Source organism: Marmota flaviventris, chromosome 1 (genome assembly GCF_047511675.1).
Source record: "Marmota flaviventris isolate mMarFla1 chromosome 1, mMarFla1.hap1, whole genome shotgun sequence".
Taxonomy (NCBI): domain Eukaryota; kingdom Metazoa; phylum Chordata; class Mammalia; order Rodentia; family Sciuridae; genus Marmota; species Marmota flaviventris.
In genome coordinates, this window is record NC_092498.1 from 28,611,723 (window position 1) to 28,629,211 (window position 17,489).

Below are 17,489 nucleotides of genomic sequence, written 5' to 3' on the forward strand. Positions count from 1 at the left end.
GCGCCCCGCCCTCTCGCGCCGCGCCCCGCCTCGCGCTCGCTCCACGTGCCCGCCCCTTTCGCGCCCGCCTCCTGGCGACGCGCTGTGACCTCGTGGCCGCCCCCTAGTGGCCGCCACTTCGTAATGCGCACCCAGCCCTCTTGTGCCCGCCTCCTGGTGTCCCGCTCCCTCCCGACGAGCGCCTGGCTCCCTCGCGCCGGCCTCCTGGTGACGTGGCCCCGCCCCTTTGCGCCCCGCCCCCAGATCGCGTCTCCGCCTTCGCCCCTCCCCCACCGCGATGCCCTTTTTGCTTCAAACCCGGGCTCTCTCCGCCTTTGGTTTCGGGGTCCGGTATAATCTGAAGAATCAATGTGGCTCGGTGTTGACCGAGAGTAGTGGATGCAGTTGGCAGCGGCTGAGGTCGGCCAGACTGCCGCCAGGCTCCTTCTCGCCTTCTAGGTCGGCTGGGCCCGCTGACCCTCTAGCCGCCTCTCCACCAGGTACGCTCCTTTTCCGCAGGTCGGCGATCCGGGAGGCTGGAAGCGCGGTGACTGCGGCCCAGCCTGCACTCAGCCTCAGAGCTGGCCAGAGCTGAGCGGTGACAGCTCTAGCTAGGCGCACTCCAAGCCGCAGAGCGAGGTTTTCCCGCAGACCCCGCCGGGTGCAGGCTGGCCTCACAGGGACTTCCTGGGGCGAGGGCTGCCGGAGGGCGCCGGGGGCCAGGTGGGTCCAGAGTTCCGCCGCCCTCACTAAGTGGACAGCCCCAGAACGCATTCAGGACGCTCTTTGGGGCACTTTGGTGTTTGGCTGTGTACGCTGCTCTGTTGACTTTTGTTCTGTACAGAGCAATTTCCTTTTTTGTGTAAGTTTATTTGAACAATAAAAAAGAGTGGAAAATGAAGTCTCAGTTTTTTAATCTGTAAAATGGGGATGGTGATGTGAATATCGTAAAGATTAAATTTAAATGTTTGTGAAATGTTTTATAAATGGGAAAATACCTAAAAATTTTTTTTTGGTATGTTTCTGCTGGTTAACTGCTTAAAGAACAGGATTGTATTTTGTCTTGTTTTGCATTCCTTTAGTTCTGGCCATAGTAGGAATTGTATAGTGACTGATTTTTGATCTCAGCTCAGGAAAGGAAGAGAATGTCAATATAACCGTTTTGCAAAAAGGTTTCTTGAAACACAGACAAAGATGGATTGTGACACTGTTAACCAAAATGGTGAACACCGAGATGGATAAGTTTGCTAAGGAGAAATGTGAATTTTGTTTTGGACAGGTTTAGGTTGAAGAACCTGGAGCTACAATGGTGAAACTTTATTAAAGTTTGTTGGGGATATTTATTATAATTTCTGAGAAAAAGATCGTGTATTTTCAAAACAAAGTACAAAAAGAGCATCAAGATTTTGTCTGTAAGAAAGATTTAAAAGTTCCAGGAACACTAACAGAGAATACAGTTAAAGCCATGGAAGGAAATGAAATTGCCCAATAGGGCACATAAATAAAACAAGTAATGATGTGCAGAGGATGATAAAAAGGGAGAAAAGGCCTCAGAGTTGGGAAGAGAACTGGGAACAAAACTTAAGGCAAAAGTCATAATTACAAACATTGAGATTGTTTGGGTTTCGCTAAGCTATTGGATATGGATAATTTTAAGCCTCAAATTTAATCTGTGAAAATGAGGTAATACTTGTGAGAGCTGTTGGGAGGATTAAGTGCAACATTTTTGAAAGTTTAATCACTACATTGCCTTGCATAGAGTAAAAGCTCAGTCATTCTGGTGAACTTTGCACCAACTCTTCCACCCTCAAATTCAAAAAGGCTAACACTTGAAAAATAGGCCTTGGGAAATATCACTGGTTTATTTGATGAGAATATGAGCATGTGGTAAAGGCAAATACTAGATAAAAATGATAAATTTGAAGTTGAGACAGTTTGATTATACTGTCAAGAAATTTGTCAGTGTGGGAAAATGTGGTGATAAGAAAAGAAGTTTGGGTCTTTGAAAGTTTAAAAGATATGGGAAAGATTTAAGTGTGTTTCTACTAAAGAAAATTAATAATGACAGTTCATTTATGTTCTTTCTAATGAAAGAAAAGTCATGTTTCTTATTAAGTGAAGCAGGACAGTAAAAGTTGCAGCCTGTGCTGTAGAGTCACCCATTACTGGACCCATAACTGCATCACAATAATAATTCTAAGCCCTGAATAAGCAAAAAATCTGCCTTATTGGATAGTTTTCCAATATATCATCCAAGGTTTTTAAAAATGTTATTATTGGAACCCAAATCTTTTAGTAGCCACAGGAAGGATTTAGTCATATACCTATAACCAGTGAAGATAGAAATTTCCTTACCTATCATCTCAATAATCAAGTCTGTTGCTAAAAGCATGAGGTTTGTGTTAAAGTAGAACTTGAAAATGTGCTAGAAAAAGAACCCTTCAGATGAAGGGTTTATATTCAAGAAGAGAGGAATGGGGGAGGTTTATTTGTGGTGAGAAGCTTGCTTAAAGAGTTCTTTTATGTGTGGTGGGGGATAGAAGGGGTTGGGGATTAAGCCCAGGGCCTTGCACATGCTAGGCAACTGCTCTACATCCCAAGCCCTTTTTAAAATTTTGAAATAGGGTTTCCCTAAATTGCACAGGCTGACCTCAAATTTGATATCAATCTTCTGTGATAGTCTCCAAAGTAGCTGGGATTACAGGCATGTACCACCACACCTGGCTGGTTAAAGAGTTCTATTGAGGAAAAAATTAAAGAATATTAAACAGAATCATCTAATTAAATGAACATTTGGCTATGAATCAAGAGAAATGTATTTCTTTCAGTACTTTAAGTAGTTTCATGACCTTGGACAAATATTAACCTACTTTAGAATTTCCTCACATGTAAATGAAGGTCAGTCTGTAACTTTTTGTGATTATCAAATGAGAACTAATCTGCTTTCTCATATTATGTCACACATATCCAAATATAAACTTTACATTGTAGAGTCTTAGACAAATTAGTTCTGCAATATGTATCACTGTCCTCTTTTGTTAAGTCTCTTCTCTTGGGTAGTAGTTATTCTCTTTCCTATCTATAGCAAACCTAGCTTAGTGTCAACCTTTATATCCTGTTCATTTGGGGCCATCAATAATAGTCATTCCTGTTTGATTCATTTGCCAATTATTGGTGTTACTTCTGAAATGTTTTCTGTTCCCATTTTTATTATTTTTAAAAATATTTTATAGTCTCACTACACTGGTAAATGGAGGACATAAATTCTTCAAGATTAAGTTCTTAGTTTTGTGGACTAAGCATATAAAAGGATAAAATTGGTTAGTGGTCATAGTACTGAATTCTGTTTTAGGTGAAGGTAGACTGGGAAACGGTAAATTTGACCTTGTCAAATACTTAAATATAACCTAAGTGAAGGAACAAAAATGGGGAATAAGCAAGACAAGAGGATTCAGAATTTAGAAGTAGATTTTCCTGAGACAAAAATTCAGAGGCTGCTGTAACAGCTGTTATAGATAATTAACTATTTCAAAGACTGTATCTTACATCCTGAACTGTTATAAATTCCTTTAGGAAAGCACTAAACACATTTGACCATGACCATAAAACAGTTTACCTACCCTACTTCCTGCATTCCTTCTGTATTTTTTGAGCAACAGTGTGCAATGTCAGTGATATGGGTACAAACCCATAAACTAATATAAGACCCATAGATGTTCATATAAAATTAAAATTTTTCCAGTGATATTAATCAGCATGTAGAAAGTGCACTCATTTTAAGCATACATATTGATAAGTTCTAACAAGTATCTATTATCTATTATCACTCCAGTGGGAAAATGGTACAGCCATATGGAAAATAGTTTGGCAGTTCCTCAAAATGTAGAATATTTGTTCATCTCAGAATACTTCATTCCTCTTTCCAGTCTCCCCTTTTCAACCAGAAATAAGCACTCTTCTGATTTCTATTATTATAGAACAATTGTGCCTGAAACAATTGTTTCAGCTTTATTATGAATGATAGAATTTGTATACTTTAGGTTAATTATTTTTCATTATATAGTATTTAATTATTTTTGTGATTCATTGATGTTATATGTCTTAGTTTCTTCTTTTTTATTGCTGACTAGTGTTCCATTGTGTGTAAGTATCAGTTTGATTATCTATTTACCTATCGATGCATATTTAGTCTCTTTGGGGCTGTTAGGAATAATCCTGCTGTGAATAATCCTGCTATGAACATTGTATACAAGTGTTCTTTTTTTTTTTTTGCGGGGGGTGGGACACACTTTTATTTCTCTTGGATTGCTAGATCAGATAATAACTGATTGTTTCATAGTATGAGAAACTATTGAATTTTTTAACTCTTCCTCCAGCAGCAGTGTATGAGAGTCCTACCTATTGCACATCTTTATCACACACAAGGTGTGAACTGGTATCTCATAGATTTTTTTTAAAAAATTGAGGTTAAATTCATAAAACAAAAATTAGCATTTTGGCAATTTTGAAGTGTACAATTCAGTGGCTTCCAATATACTAACAATATTGGGCAACCATCACCACTATCTAATTCCAGAACATCTTCAACAAAACAAAAAGGAACCTCATATCCATTTAAGTACTCATTCTATACCTCTTCTCTCTAACCCCTACCAACTACTCTTCTACTTTCTATCTAAGGATTTACCAGTACTGGGCATTTCATTTTAAGAAGAATCATACAATATGTGAGTTTTTAAAATTTTGTTGTTGTAGATGGACAGGATACTTTTACTTTATTTATTTTAATGTGTTACTGCTGAGAATCAAACCCAGTGCCTCACACATGCTGGGCAGGCACTCTTCCACTGAGCTACAACACCAGCCCCTATATGTGGGGTTTTTATGTTTGGTTTCTTTTGTTTAGCAAGTACTTTCAAGTTTAATCCATGTTGTAGCATGTATCAGTCCTTTTATATGGCTGAGTAAAATTCTCTCATATAACATTTTGTTTATCTACTCATCAGTTGAACATTTGGTGTTTCTGCTTTTGAGTATTATGAATAATGCTCTCAACACAAGTTTATGTTAGACTGTTGTGTTTTCATAAGGGATTAGGTCTCTAATTTTTACTTTTTTTCTTTTGTGGTGCTAGTAATCAAATCTGGGACCTCATGCATGCAAGGCAAGTGCTATACCACTGAGATACATTCAGTTTTGGTCTCTATTTTTCTTGTGATGACATCTGGCTTTGGTATCAGGCTAATAAACTGGCTTCATAGAATGGATTTGTGTTTCCTCCTTTATTGGAAGAGTTTAAGAGATACTGGTGTTATTCTTTTTTAATGTTAATTATATTCATCTATGAAGTCATCTAGTCCTGGGCCTTTTACTCAGGTAGATTTTGATTAGTGATTGAATCTCTTTACTTCTAAGACTATTTGGATTTTCTATTTCTTTTCTTTTTTTTCATACTGGGGATTGAACTCAGAGGTGCTTAACCACTAAGCCTCATCCCCAGCCCTTTTTGTTATTTTTTATTTTGAGACAGGGCCTCACTGCGTTGCTGAGGCTGGCTTTGAACTTGCAATCCTCCTGCCTTAGTCTTTTGAGCCACTGGGATCACAGGCATATGCTACCATGCCCAGCTCTTGGACTTTTCAGTTTCTTCTGGAGTCAGTTCTAGTAAGACTGATAGTAATGACCCTGCTATTGTTTCTGATTTTAGTAACTCAGGTCTTATTTCTTTTCCTGCTAATCTAGCCAAAAGTTTGCCAATTTTGTCAGTCTTTTTCCATAACAACTTTTATTTTCATGAATTTCATGTATTTTTTAAAATTTTCTTTTTTTTTAATCCTCATTCTAATCTATATTGATTTTGGTTTGTTCTTTTACTAGTTCTATAGGGGGAAGTTCAGTTTACTAATTTCAGATCTCTTACATTTTATTATAGGCTTTTGCAGTTCTAAGTTTCCCTTTGAGCACTGCTTTGCTATATCATTAAAGTTTTTGGTATGTAGTATTTTCATTCATCTTGAGGTATTTTTACATTTCCATTGAAATTTTATCTTTGACCTATTGGTTGCTTACATGTTTATTGTTTAATTCCTTATATTTATGAATTTTCCAAATTTCCTTTTGTTGTTTATTTCACATTTTCTTTTGTGGTCAGAAAAGATAGTTTGTATTATAGTCTTACAACTTATTGAGACTTATTTTGTGGCCTTTCACTTCATTTCTTCTGGAGATTATTCCATGTTCACTTGGGGGAATTTATATTCTTTTTACATTGAAGTGAGGTGTTTGAAGTTTCCAGCCATTTGTCTTCAGTTCCAACTGTATTTCTAGTTCTATCAGTTGTGCTTCACATAATTTGGGGCTTTATTTAAAATCTATATTTATTTATGTGCATTTACGTTATTTTTTATTAGTAATCTCTTTATTGCCCATGATCCAAAAGACAATTATGTAAATTAATAGTTATAAATAAGGTTGATTGCTGTAATTTGCAACAACATGTATCATTTGTAAAAATAGGAACATTTTATTTTTATATCTTATTCAAGATTTGAAACATTGTAAAACATTCTACTTAGCTTTTGTGGCAATTTTTGTTTTAAAGTCTATTTTGTCTGATATTAGTACTGTTACTCTATTTTGATTATTGTTTTCTTTATTATTATTATTCTTTTCATAGAATATCTTTCCATTTTCACTTCCAGCCTGTTTGTTTCTTTTGCTCTAAAGTAAGATTCTTGCACATGGCACACAGTTGGATACTTTAAAAATCATTCTTCCTGGGGCTGGGGATGTGGCTCAAGCGGTAACGTGCTCGCCTGGCATTCGGGGGGGCGCTGGGTTCGATCCTCAGCACCACATAAAAATAAATAAAGATGTTGTGTTCACCGAAAACTGAAAAATAAATATTAAAAAATTCTCTCTCTCTCTCTCTTAAAAAAAAAATAATTCTTTTAGTATGTACCACTTAAATGGAGACCTGTCCATTTGTATTTAATGAAATTACTCATAAGGTTGCTAGTCAGGAGAGTTGTAATTTTCATATTAATTTATAGCACTCTTTCAGATTTGTGCCAATAGCATTTTAATAATAACTTACTTTGCTACTTTGATTTTTGTTTTTTATATGTTATACCTTTTTTATTCATCAGTTCCTCCATTACTGGCCTTTTTTTTTTTAATGTTAGATGTTCCTAGTGTACCATTTTGATCCCTTCTTATTTCTTTTATTTGTATGTATATTAGGTATTTTCTTGGTGGTTCTGGAGATTGCAGTTAGCATATAATTTATAAAAAATTAGCTCAGAATAATACCAGTTTGGCTTAATAGAATATAAAAATTTTGCTCCTATATAGCTCCATTCCCCACCCTATTTATGTCTCCCGACCCCTCAGTACTGGGGATTGAACTCAGGTGCACTTGGCCACTGAACCACATCCTCAGCCCCATTTTGGATTTTATTTAGAGACAGGGTCTCACTGAGTTGCTTAGCGCCTCACTATTGCTGAGGCTGGCTTTGAACTTGCAATCCTCCTGTCTCAGCCTCCCGAACTGTTGGGATTACAGGTGTGTGCCACTGTGCTGTGTTTATGTTCCTATTTTTACAAATGATACATGTTGTTGCAAATGATAGCAATCTACATTATTTATAACTATTAATTTACATAATTGTCTTTTAGATCATGTGGGGCAATAAAGAGATTACTAACCAAAGTAATGTAATACCAATTTTTACATTTACTCATTATTAGTGTTCCATTCTTTCACTTTCAACCTATTTGTTTTTGAATCTAAAATGTATCTCTGGTAGACAGGGTATAGTTTATTTATTTTCCCAATTCCTGCTTTTTAATTGTACTATTTAATTAATTTACCTTTAATAAAGTAGGGTTTACATTGCTATTTTGCTACTTTTCCAGCATATCTTTTAAATATGCATGTATTTTTTCTGTGTATGTAACTCCATTCTTCCTTCATTACTGTCTCCTCTTGGTTTAAAAAGATATTCACTTTTTTTTGTTGTTGTTGGGGGGTACCAGGGATTGAACTCAGGGGCACTCAACCACTGAGCCACATCCCCAGCCCAGTTTTTTTTTTTTTTTTTTGTATTTTATCAGAGACAGGGTCTTAATGAGCAGTTCGCTGTTGCTGAGGCTGGCTTTGAACTCATGATCCTCCTGTCTTAGCTTCCCGAGCTGCTGGGATTACAGGCATGTGCCACAGCACGGCCTCTTATACCATTTTAACTTATTAACTTATTGTTTCTTTGACCTTTTTTTTTTGGTAGTGGGGATTGAATTCAGAGGCACTTGACCACTGAGTTACATCCCAAGCCCACTTTTGTATTTTATTTAGAGACAGGGTCTTACTGAGTCTTGGTGCCTCACAGTTGCTGAGGCTGGCTTTGAACTCACGATCCTCCTGCTCCAGCCTCCCCAGCCACTGGGATTACAGGTGTGCGCCACCATGCCCAGCTCTTTGACTTTTTGTGTGTGTGTGTGTGTGTATGTTTTTTAAGTGGTTTCCTGGACAGAAAGGGTTGCAGCTTTCATATTCATTTGTAGCAATCTACTTCACATTCATGCCAATGTATTTTAATAATTACAAAAATTTGGTCTAATATAGCTCCATTGCCTTTCCACACTTTATGCTATTGTCATTCAGACTACATCTTTATATATTATATGCCCAACAGTACAGATTTATTGATTCATGCAGTTGTTTTTTTAAATCAGAGAGAACAAAAAGGATTTACAAACAAGAAACACATTTATGTGTTTGTCTTTTGGAGATTATGTATAGAGTATAGTGTGTCTTTGTATGGATCTCTGAGTTTATCCTAGGGATTTGTTGAGCTTCTTGGATATACAGATTCATTTCTTTCATCAAATTTGGGGGCTGGGATTGTAGCACAGTGGTAGAGCACTTGCCTAGCAAGTGTAAGGCACTGGGTTTGATACTCAGCACCACATAAAAATAAATAAATAAAGGTCCATCAACAATTATTATTATTATTTTTTTAATTTGGGATGATTTTGGCCATCATTCTGCCACCTTCTGTCTTCTCTTTCTGGGACTCCTATCATGTATATGTTGGTATACTGAAAAATGTCACCAATTCTCTTAGGCTATGTTCATTTTTCTGCATTCTTTCCTTTTTTCTATTCCTAATTGATGGGTAATATCAATTGAGCCATCTTCAAATATACTGATTATTTTTTCCTTGTCAAAATATATGCTGTTGAACTTTGTGTTAGTTTTCTTGGGTAACAAATACTTGAAATAATTGACTTTTAGAGAGAAAGTGTTTATTTTGGTTCAAAGTTTTGGTGGTAACAGTCCATGATTTGTTGGCCCTGCTGCTTTTGGCCTTGTGGCAAGACAACACATCACAGCAGCAGCACATTCAAAACCACTCATCCTCATGGTCAGGATGCAAAAGAGAGGAGAAGTTAGGATCCTAATATCCCCTTGAAGGGCAACCTTCAGCGACTGGAAGGCCTCCTACAATAGCCCACCCATTGAATGTTCTACTCCTCCCTGCAGCACTACAGGAGGGGAACCAAGCTTTACCAAATGAGCCTTTGGAAGAGAATCATCTAAGAAATAGCAACTGCCGGCCCCCAAAAGTGTCTGTGTATCTCATAATGCAAAATGATTTTAGTTCATTTCCAGGAGTCCCCAAAGTCTTAACTGTTCCCAGGATTGCTCAAAAGTCCAGGCCCAAAGTCTCTTCTTAGACTTAAGGAAAACTCAGCTGTGAGCCCTTGTAAAAAATTTAAAAACTGTGTACTTCCAATGTACGTATGACATAGGGTAAGCATTCTTATTCTACAAGGAAGGAATATGTAAATAATGAGGGATGAGATCAAAGCATTGCAGAAACATAGGTGACCAGACGCCAAATTTCAAGTCTCCATGACTGGCATCCAGGGCACCTTGTGGTAGAATGCTAGACAGCCCCATCCCTATGGTTTTGCTGGTTGCAGTCCACATAGCCACTCTCTTAGGCTGACTCTTCAGGCTTCCAGCAACTTCCCTTTTTCACCTGATGGGGTCCGAGAAGGCCCTGGAGAGGGGGACCCCAACTCAGGATAACTGGGTCCTTGATGTTCACAGCAGAAAAGAATTTCAACACACGTAAGTTAGTAAAGCACAGAGGTTTATTTAGTGAAAGCAGAGCATTCAAAGAGAGATAGAACACAGATGTTCTCAAGAGCAAGATGCATTTTTAGAGTCTCACCTTTTTTTTTTTTTTTAATGGACACAGTATCTCTATTTATTTGTTTTTCTGTGGTGCTGAGGATAGGACCCAGTGCTAGGCAAGTGCTCTACCACTGAGCTATAACCACAGTCCCTCTCCCCTTCTTTTAAAGGAAACTTTGTGAAGGGTGGGCCGGGGAAAGTATGTGGGATGGCATTAGCCTGGTGATCACAAGATTGTTTATAGTCTGGCTTTTCTCAGAACCTTTAGGTTGATGTTGTCTCCTTTGTCATATCAATATATAATTTTGGAATATAACACTATTTATAGGGTTCTTGAAATATTTTGTCTCCCCTTTTTTTTTTGTACTGGGGATTGAACCTAGGTGCACTTAACCACTGAGACTGAGTCACATCCCCAGCCCTTTTTATATTTTACTTAGAGACAGGGTCTTTCTCTGTTGCTTAGGGCCTCTATAAGTTGCTGAGGCTGGCTTTGAATTCACGATCCTTCTGCCTCAGCCTCCCCAGCCACTGGGATTATAGGCATACTTTCTTTTTTATTTTTAAAATATTTATTAAATGGGGACAATTTTCATAAGAGATTAAAGTTACTTTAAGATTTACAGATTTACCAAGAATTTAGAAATGATAGTCCTGAGGGAAAAACTGGTTTTGGGAATAAGTTAGGAGGAACTTGAAAAGGTCTGAGAAAAAATATGAGGAACTTTAGCACAAGGCTTTAAGATTAAAGTTATAGTCTCCTTTTCCTTCCTTTTTTTTTTTTCTTCTTTTTTTCCTTTTATTTTTTATATCTCACCTTGACAAACTTTGCACATTCCGGGCATCTCTTTCAGAGTATCAGTTGTAGCTTTGGCTTAATTTACAACTCTACACATTGCCCTGTGAGGGAGTACTTGCAGGGACTCCAGCCCAACAACATTCTGCCTGACCTCCCAGGATTTCCTTTGATATCTTTTTGGAAGCCTTCAAGAATGGACCCTACAACTCTTGAATCTGCAGTGCCTGAAAACTAGCATCACATGCACAAATGTCAAAAATCTGCCACCAGTGTGACCTGCAATTGGGTCTGCTTGAAGCATGGCTGCAGTGATTTCTGAGTATCTTGCCATCTTAGTTGTTCCTGGCTGAGCAAGGTACCCTGGGGCTCTCAAAGAAAGAAAGTCTTTGAAATAAATTTGTACTGATATACCTGTAATGGATGGATTCTTGTCTGTAGTCCAGTTCCAAGAGAATCCTCATTTCCATCTGAAACAACATCAGCACAGTCTTTACCATTCATATTTCTATCAGTATACTGGCTTTCTGAGCCCTCAACAGAATTGCCTATTAATGTTTATGTATAGCACTCTAGGCTTTTTCTTGCTTGCTTTTGCAAACCTTTATAATTTCCTCTATCAATTTGAAAAACTTTTCTACATCATCAGGTGTAGTTACAACGATGACCCCTTTCTTGGTACTAATATATTGTTTTAGTCAGCTTTCCATTACTGTTAATAAACACCTGAGATAATCAGTTTATAAGCTGAAAAGGTTTATTTTGGTTCATAGTTTTGTAGGTTTCAATCCATGATAGTTCAGCCTGTTATTTTTTGGCCTGTGGCAAGGCAGTACAACATGGCAGCAGCACATGGCAAAACCACTCACCTCATGGCCACGATGCAAAAGAGAAGAAGAGAAAACTACTGGAGTCCCTGTCTCCCCTTCAAAAGCATGCCCCAGTGACCAGAAGACCTCCAACTAGGCCCTACCTTTGCCTCCTCTTAATAGCACCATGGAATAGGGACCAAGCTTTTAACATACATATGGGCCTTTGGGAATTTTTATCCAAATCATAGCAATCCCCTAGTAGATTTTAAATTCAGTTGTGTGCTTTTCAACTTAGGAATTCAGTTTGAGTTGTCTTTAAAAATAATTTCCATTTCTTCATTAATATTCTTTTTTATGAAGTATTGTTGTAATGATTTTCTTTAGTTATTTGTCCATGGTTTTCTTTACCTCTGACAATATTTCTTTTTATATATATATATTTTTCAATTGTTGCTAGATCATTTATTTATATGCAGTGATGAAAATCGAACCCAGTGCCTCACACATGCTAGGCAAGTGTTGTATCACTGAGCTACAACCACAGCCCAATTCTGACAATATTTCAAACAGTTTTTTTAAAGTCTGTCTTCTAAATCCAGTGTCTAGCCTTCCCTAAAGCCATTTCTTTTTCATTTTCTTTTTTAAATTAATTTTATTTATTTATTTATTTTTTGTGGTGCTGAGGAATAAGGATCAAACCCAGTGCCTCACACATGTTAGGCAAGCGATCTATCACTGAGCCACGACCCCAACCCCAACTCCAAGAGACCATTTCTTTTTATTTCCATTTTCTCTATGTATGGGCCATACATATTTCCTTATTTATTTTCATGCTATATCATTGTTTAAGATTGAACATTTTTAATATTACAGTGTGGCTATTCTGAAAATGAATATCTCCACCTTGCTCATGTTGGGTTAGTAACTTGGGCTGTTGTTTGTTGCAGTTGTTGGGGTAGTGACTCTTCTGAACTAATTTTGTAAAGTCCATATTCCTTGTCATGTGTAGCCACTGAAGTTTCTGATTAGCTTAGTAGTCACCCTGTGATTTGATGGAAATTTGTTTTCAATGAAGTCTAGAATTAAAAAATAAAGCCTTCTGCATACCAGGGTAAATACGTGATTTGTGTGTGTGTACTGAAATATAATTTCAGTACCCAAACCAATTACAACTCGATCTTAACCTTTACTTCCTGCATGTCTAGAGTTTAGAGGTCAACTAGAAGTGAAAGCATAGTGTCTTCCGTAGCCTTTTGGAGCCTTTGTTCCTTCCTGAGCATGCATGTGGCCTTCTAGAGAGATGTGGGAGTTTAATTTTTTGAAACAACTTACTCCCTGTTTACTTCTCCCATCCTTTTTGTGTGTCTATTTTTGTTTGTTTGTTTGTTTTGTTTTCTTAACCTGTTATCCCTCATCCCAAGCAGCAACAGCTGACACATTGGTTTTTAAGAAACATTCCTTGAACAATTGCCTCATCAACCTGGAAAAATCTGAGTTAAATGAAATAAATGCACTGTACCTTTGCATTTATCCTTTAGACAGCCACCAGACTAGTCAAAATAATCACAATGCTTTGTGAACAAGGTTCTCTCTGCTCCACTTCCATCAGGAACCCATACTAGGAACACAGAGTGCTCTCTTTAAGACCACCACTTAGCCAGAGGAGGAATAATATGGCCATGATAAATTAAAAGCCACAGGAACTTCACTTTAAAAAAAAATAAATTTAGGCACAGTTGATCTAAGCACAATAGTTTCCAAGAGATGAGGTAAAGCTGATTCTGACAGTTATTGCTAGGTTATACTGTTCCTATGGAAGGACTATTAATGGAGTTCTCTACTCCACCATATTCCTTATGTAGTTTTAATGTGCATTTTCTCAAAGACTGAAGATTTGAATATTTTTTCAGGTACTTATTGACCAGTTATGTGTGTTTCTTTGTTGAGTATTTAAACTTTTGCCCATTTTCAGTGGAAGATCTCTTGTGTTCTTGGATAGACAGAATTGTCAAAATGCCCATATTACCAAAGTGTTATACAGATTCAGTGCAATTCCCACCAAAATACCAATGACATTCTTTTTAAAAAAAATGTTATTTATTTATTTATTTATTTTTAGTCATACATGACAGCAGAATGTATTTTGACATATAATACATACATGAAATGTACATACATCAATCATATTGTCAATTCTATTCTGCTGCCCTTCCTATCCTCCTTACTCCTCCCCTCCTCTCCCATCCTTTCTCTCTATCCAATCTAATGTGACACACTTTTTCCTTTTCTCATTACAACACCATATATGTATTCTGTGTAATAATGAGGTTCTCCTTCCATCTTCCGTACAACTCCCCTTCTCCCTCTTTTTCCCTCCCACCTCTCTTCCCTATTTAGTGGTAGTCTTCTTCTCATGCTCTTCTTCCCTATCCCATTTTGAGTCACCCCTCTTATATCAGAGAAGACATTCGGCATTTGTTTTTTAGGGATTGGCTAACTTCACTTAGCATAATCTGCTCTAATGCCATCCATTTGCCTACTAATGCCATGATCTTGTTATTTTTCAGTGCTGAGTAATATTCCACCAATGACATTCTTAATAGAACTAGAAAAAAACAGTCCTATAATTCATTTGGGAGAGGAAAAAAGACCCAGAATATCAAAGCAATTGTGAGCAAGAAGAGTGATGCTGGAGGCATTACAATATCTCACCTCAAATTATACTACAGAGCTGTAGTTATAAAACAGTGTGGTATTGGCATCCAAACAGACATGAAGACCAATGGAATGACTAGAAGACACAGAGACAAATCCACATAGATACAGTTATCTGATACTTGCTAGAGGTCCCAAAAACGTACATTGGAGAAAAGATAGCCATTTTAACAAATAGTGTAGGAAAACTGGATATCCATTTGTAGAAAAATGGAAGTAGATCTTTATCTGTACAACATTGAGCTCAAAGTGGATTAAAGACCTAGAAATTAGACCAGAAACTTTGCAACTGCTAGAAGAAAACAGGTTCAACACTCCAACGTATTGGTTCAGGCACTGACTTCCTTAATAAGACTCCTAAACTTGAGAAATAAATCCAAGAATTAAGTGGGATGGCAGCAAATGAAAAACTTCTGCACAGCAAAAGAAACAGAGTGTGAAGAGAAAGCCTATTGGATGGGAAAAGACCTTTGCCAGCTGCTCCTCAGGCAATTAATATCCAGAATATATAAAGAACTCAAAAGTGGCTGGGGTTGTGGATCAGTTGTAAAGTGCTCGCCTTGCACATGTGAGGCTCTGGGTTGGATCCTCAGCACCACATAAAAATAAATAAATAAAATAAAGGTATTGTGTCCAACTACAACTAAAAAAATAAAAATTAAAAAAAAAGAACTCAAAAATATTAACCCCTCCTCCCAAAACATCAATAATAACAACAAAAAACCTAATCAATAAATGGGCAGAAGAACTAAACAGACATTTCTCGGAAGAAATGGCAAGCAAATATGCGGAAAAATGTTCAACATCCCTGGCAAATCAAAACTAAATTGAGATTTAACTCACTCTAGTTAAAATGGTAGTCATCAAGAATACAAATATAATAAATGCTGGCAAGGAGGTGGGGGGAAAGGTTGTTGGAGGGACTGCAAATTACTACAACCACTTTGGAAAGCAGTATGAAGATGCTTCAAAAGACTAAGAATGGGCTGGGGTTATAGCTCCATGGTGGAGCACTTGCCTAGTGTGTGTGAAGCATTGGGTTCAATTCTCAGCACCACATATAAATAAATAAATGTCTATCAACAACTAAAATATATTTTTAAAAATAAAAAAAGACTAGGAATGGAACTACCATATGACTCAACAATCCCACTCCTTGGTAGTTATCTTAAAGAACTAAAATCAGCATACTATAGTAATACAGGCACATGAATATTTGTAGCAGAGCAATTCACAATAGTTAAGTTAAGGAACCAGTCCAGGTGCCTACCAATAGATGAATGGACAAAGAAAATGTGGTATATGTACAAAATGGAGCTTTATTGAGCCATAAAGAAGAATGAAATTATGACATTTGCTGGTAAATGTCAGAACTGGAGAATATCATGCTAAATGAAATAAGAGAGACTCAGAAATTCAAGGGTCAAATGTTTTCTCTCATATACAGAAACTAAACCAAAATGAGAAGAACCAAAAAGAGAGGTGGGAATCCCATGGAAACAGAGGGAGACCAGAGAAGAACAGGGAAGGAGGATGGGAGGGAAAGAGGAAGGACTGAGCACTGAAGTAGAGCAAATTATATTCTTTACATGTATATTATGTAAAAACTGACCCCAATATTATGTTTAACTATAATGTGCTAATAAAAACAGAAAATGGAGAATTCGGAGTTGTCTATTATTAACTATATGCATTGAGACTACTTTTTCCAGATGTTATATCTTTTTCTTAAGCATTGTCTTTTTTAATGTTCTCTTTTTTAAAGGTAATGTACATTTAATTAATCTTACCCTATTACACTGTATGAGTTGTGACAAACACATATAGTGTAATTACCACAATCAAGATTTAAAACAGTTTTATGATACACCCCACACCCAATAATTTCCCTAAGTCCTATTGATGTCAGCTTTTACCCCTCCCTTCACCACCTTCAGTCCCTAGGCAACCACAAAATTTTTTTTCCTTAAAGTTTTGCCTTTGCAATAATGTCAGTTAAACAGAATTATGGCATGTGCCCTTTTGAGTTTGGTTTCTTTTATTTTGCATGATTCATTTCAAATTCATCTGTTATTGCATTAATAAATACTTTATTGTTATGTAGTATTCCATTTTAAACTTATACAAATTTGTTTCTCCATTTCCTAGTTGAGAGACATTTGAGTTGTTTCTAGTTTGAGGCAATTATAATACCCTATAAGTGTTTGTGTATAAGTTTTTGTGTGAATATGAATTTCTCATTTTACTTGGGTAAACACAGAATTGAGATTGTTGTGTTTGGTGGTAAGTGCATTTTAAAATTTTTAAATTTTATTCTCAATATTTTATAAAGCAATAGTATATTAAAAGTGAAAGTATAAATATTGGCACAGACCTTTTACTAAACTACTGTATGTATTCATATTTTGAATTTTTTCAACTGATTTCCTTTTTCTGTTGTAGGATTTAATCCAGTATTCCATATTGTACTTAGTTCTCTTATCTCTTTAGTCTTTTAGTCTATTATGGTTCCTCAGTCTTTTTTGTTTGTTTGTTTCTTCTTTGTGTGTGTGTGGGGGGGTGGGTACCAGGAAGCGAATACAGGGGCACTTAACCATTGAGCCACATCCTCAGCCCTCTCTAAAATATTCTTAAAATTTTGAGACATGGTCTTGCTAAGTTGCTTAGGGTCTCACTAAATTGCTAAGGCTGGCTTTTAACTTGCAATCCTCCTGCTTCAGCCTCCTGAGCCACTGGAAGTATAGGCATGTACCACTGTGCCCAGCAGGTTCCCCAGTCTTTTCTTGTGTGTCATGACCTTGAAAACTACTGGTCAGTTATTTTGTTGGGTGTCCCTTAATTTGGGGTTGTCTATTTTCTCATGATTAGATAGAGAAAATGCATTTTGGACAAGAATATAATAAAAACATCCTTTTTAGTACCTTGTTGCACTTAGTACATGATGTCAGCATTTCTTATTGCTTACATTAACCATGATCATGTC

General features: G+C 36.9%; 1 protein-coding gene across 1 annotated transcript in view; it reads left to right on the forward strand.

Annotated features, from left to right (window-relative positions):
- The first annotated feature begins 391 nt into the window (after positions 1-391).
- Positions 392-17,489, forward strand: part of Slc25a40 (solute carrier family 25 member 40) — a 48,960-nt gene continuing 31,862 nt past the window's right edge. Inside the window, exon 1 of the mRNA XM_027956125.2 lies at positions 392-479. The gene's annotated coding sequence lies outside the window, so the exon portion shown is untranslated. The remainder of the gene's footprint in view (positions 480-17,489) is intronic.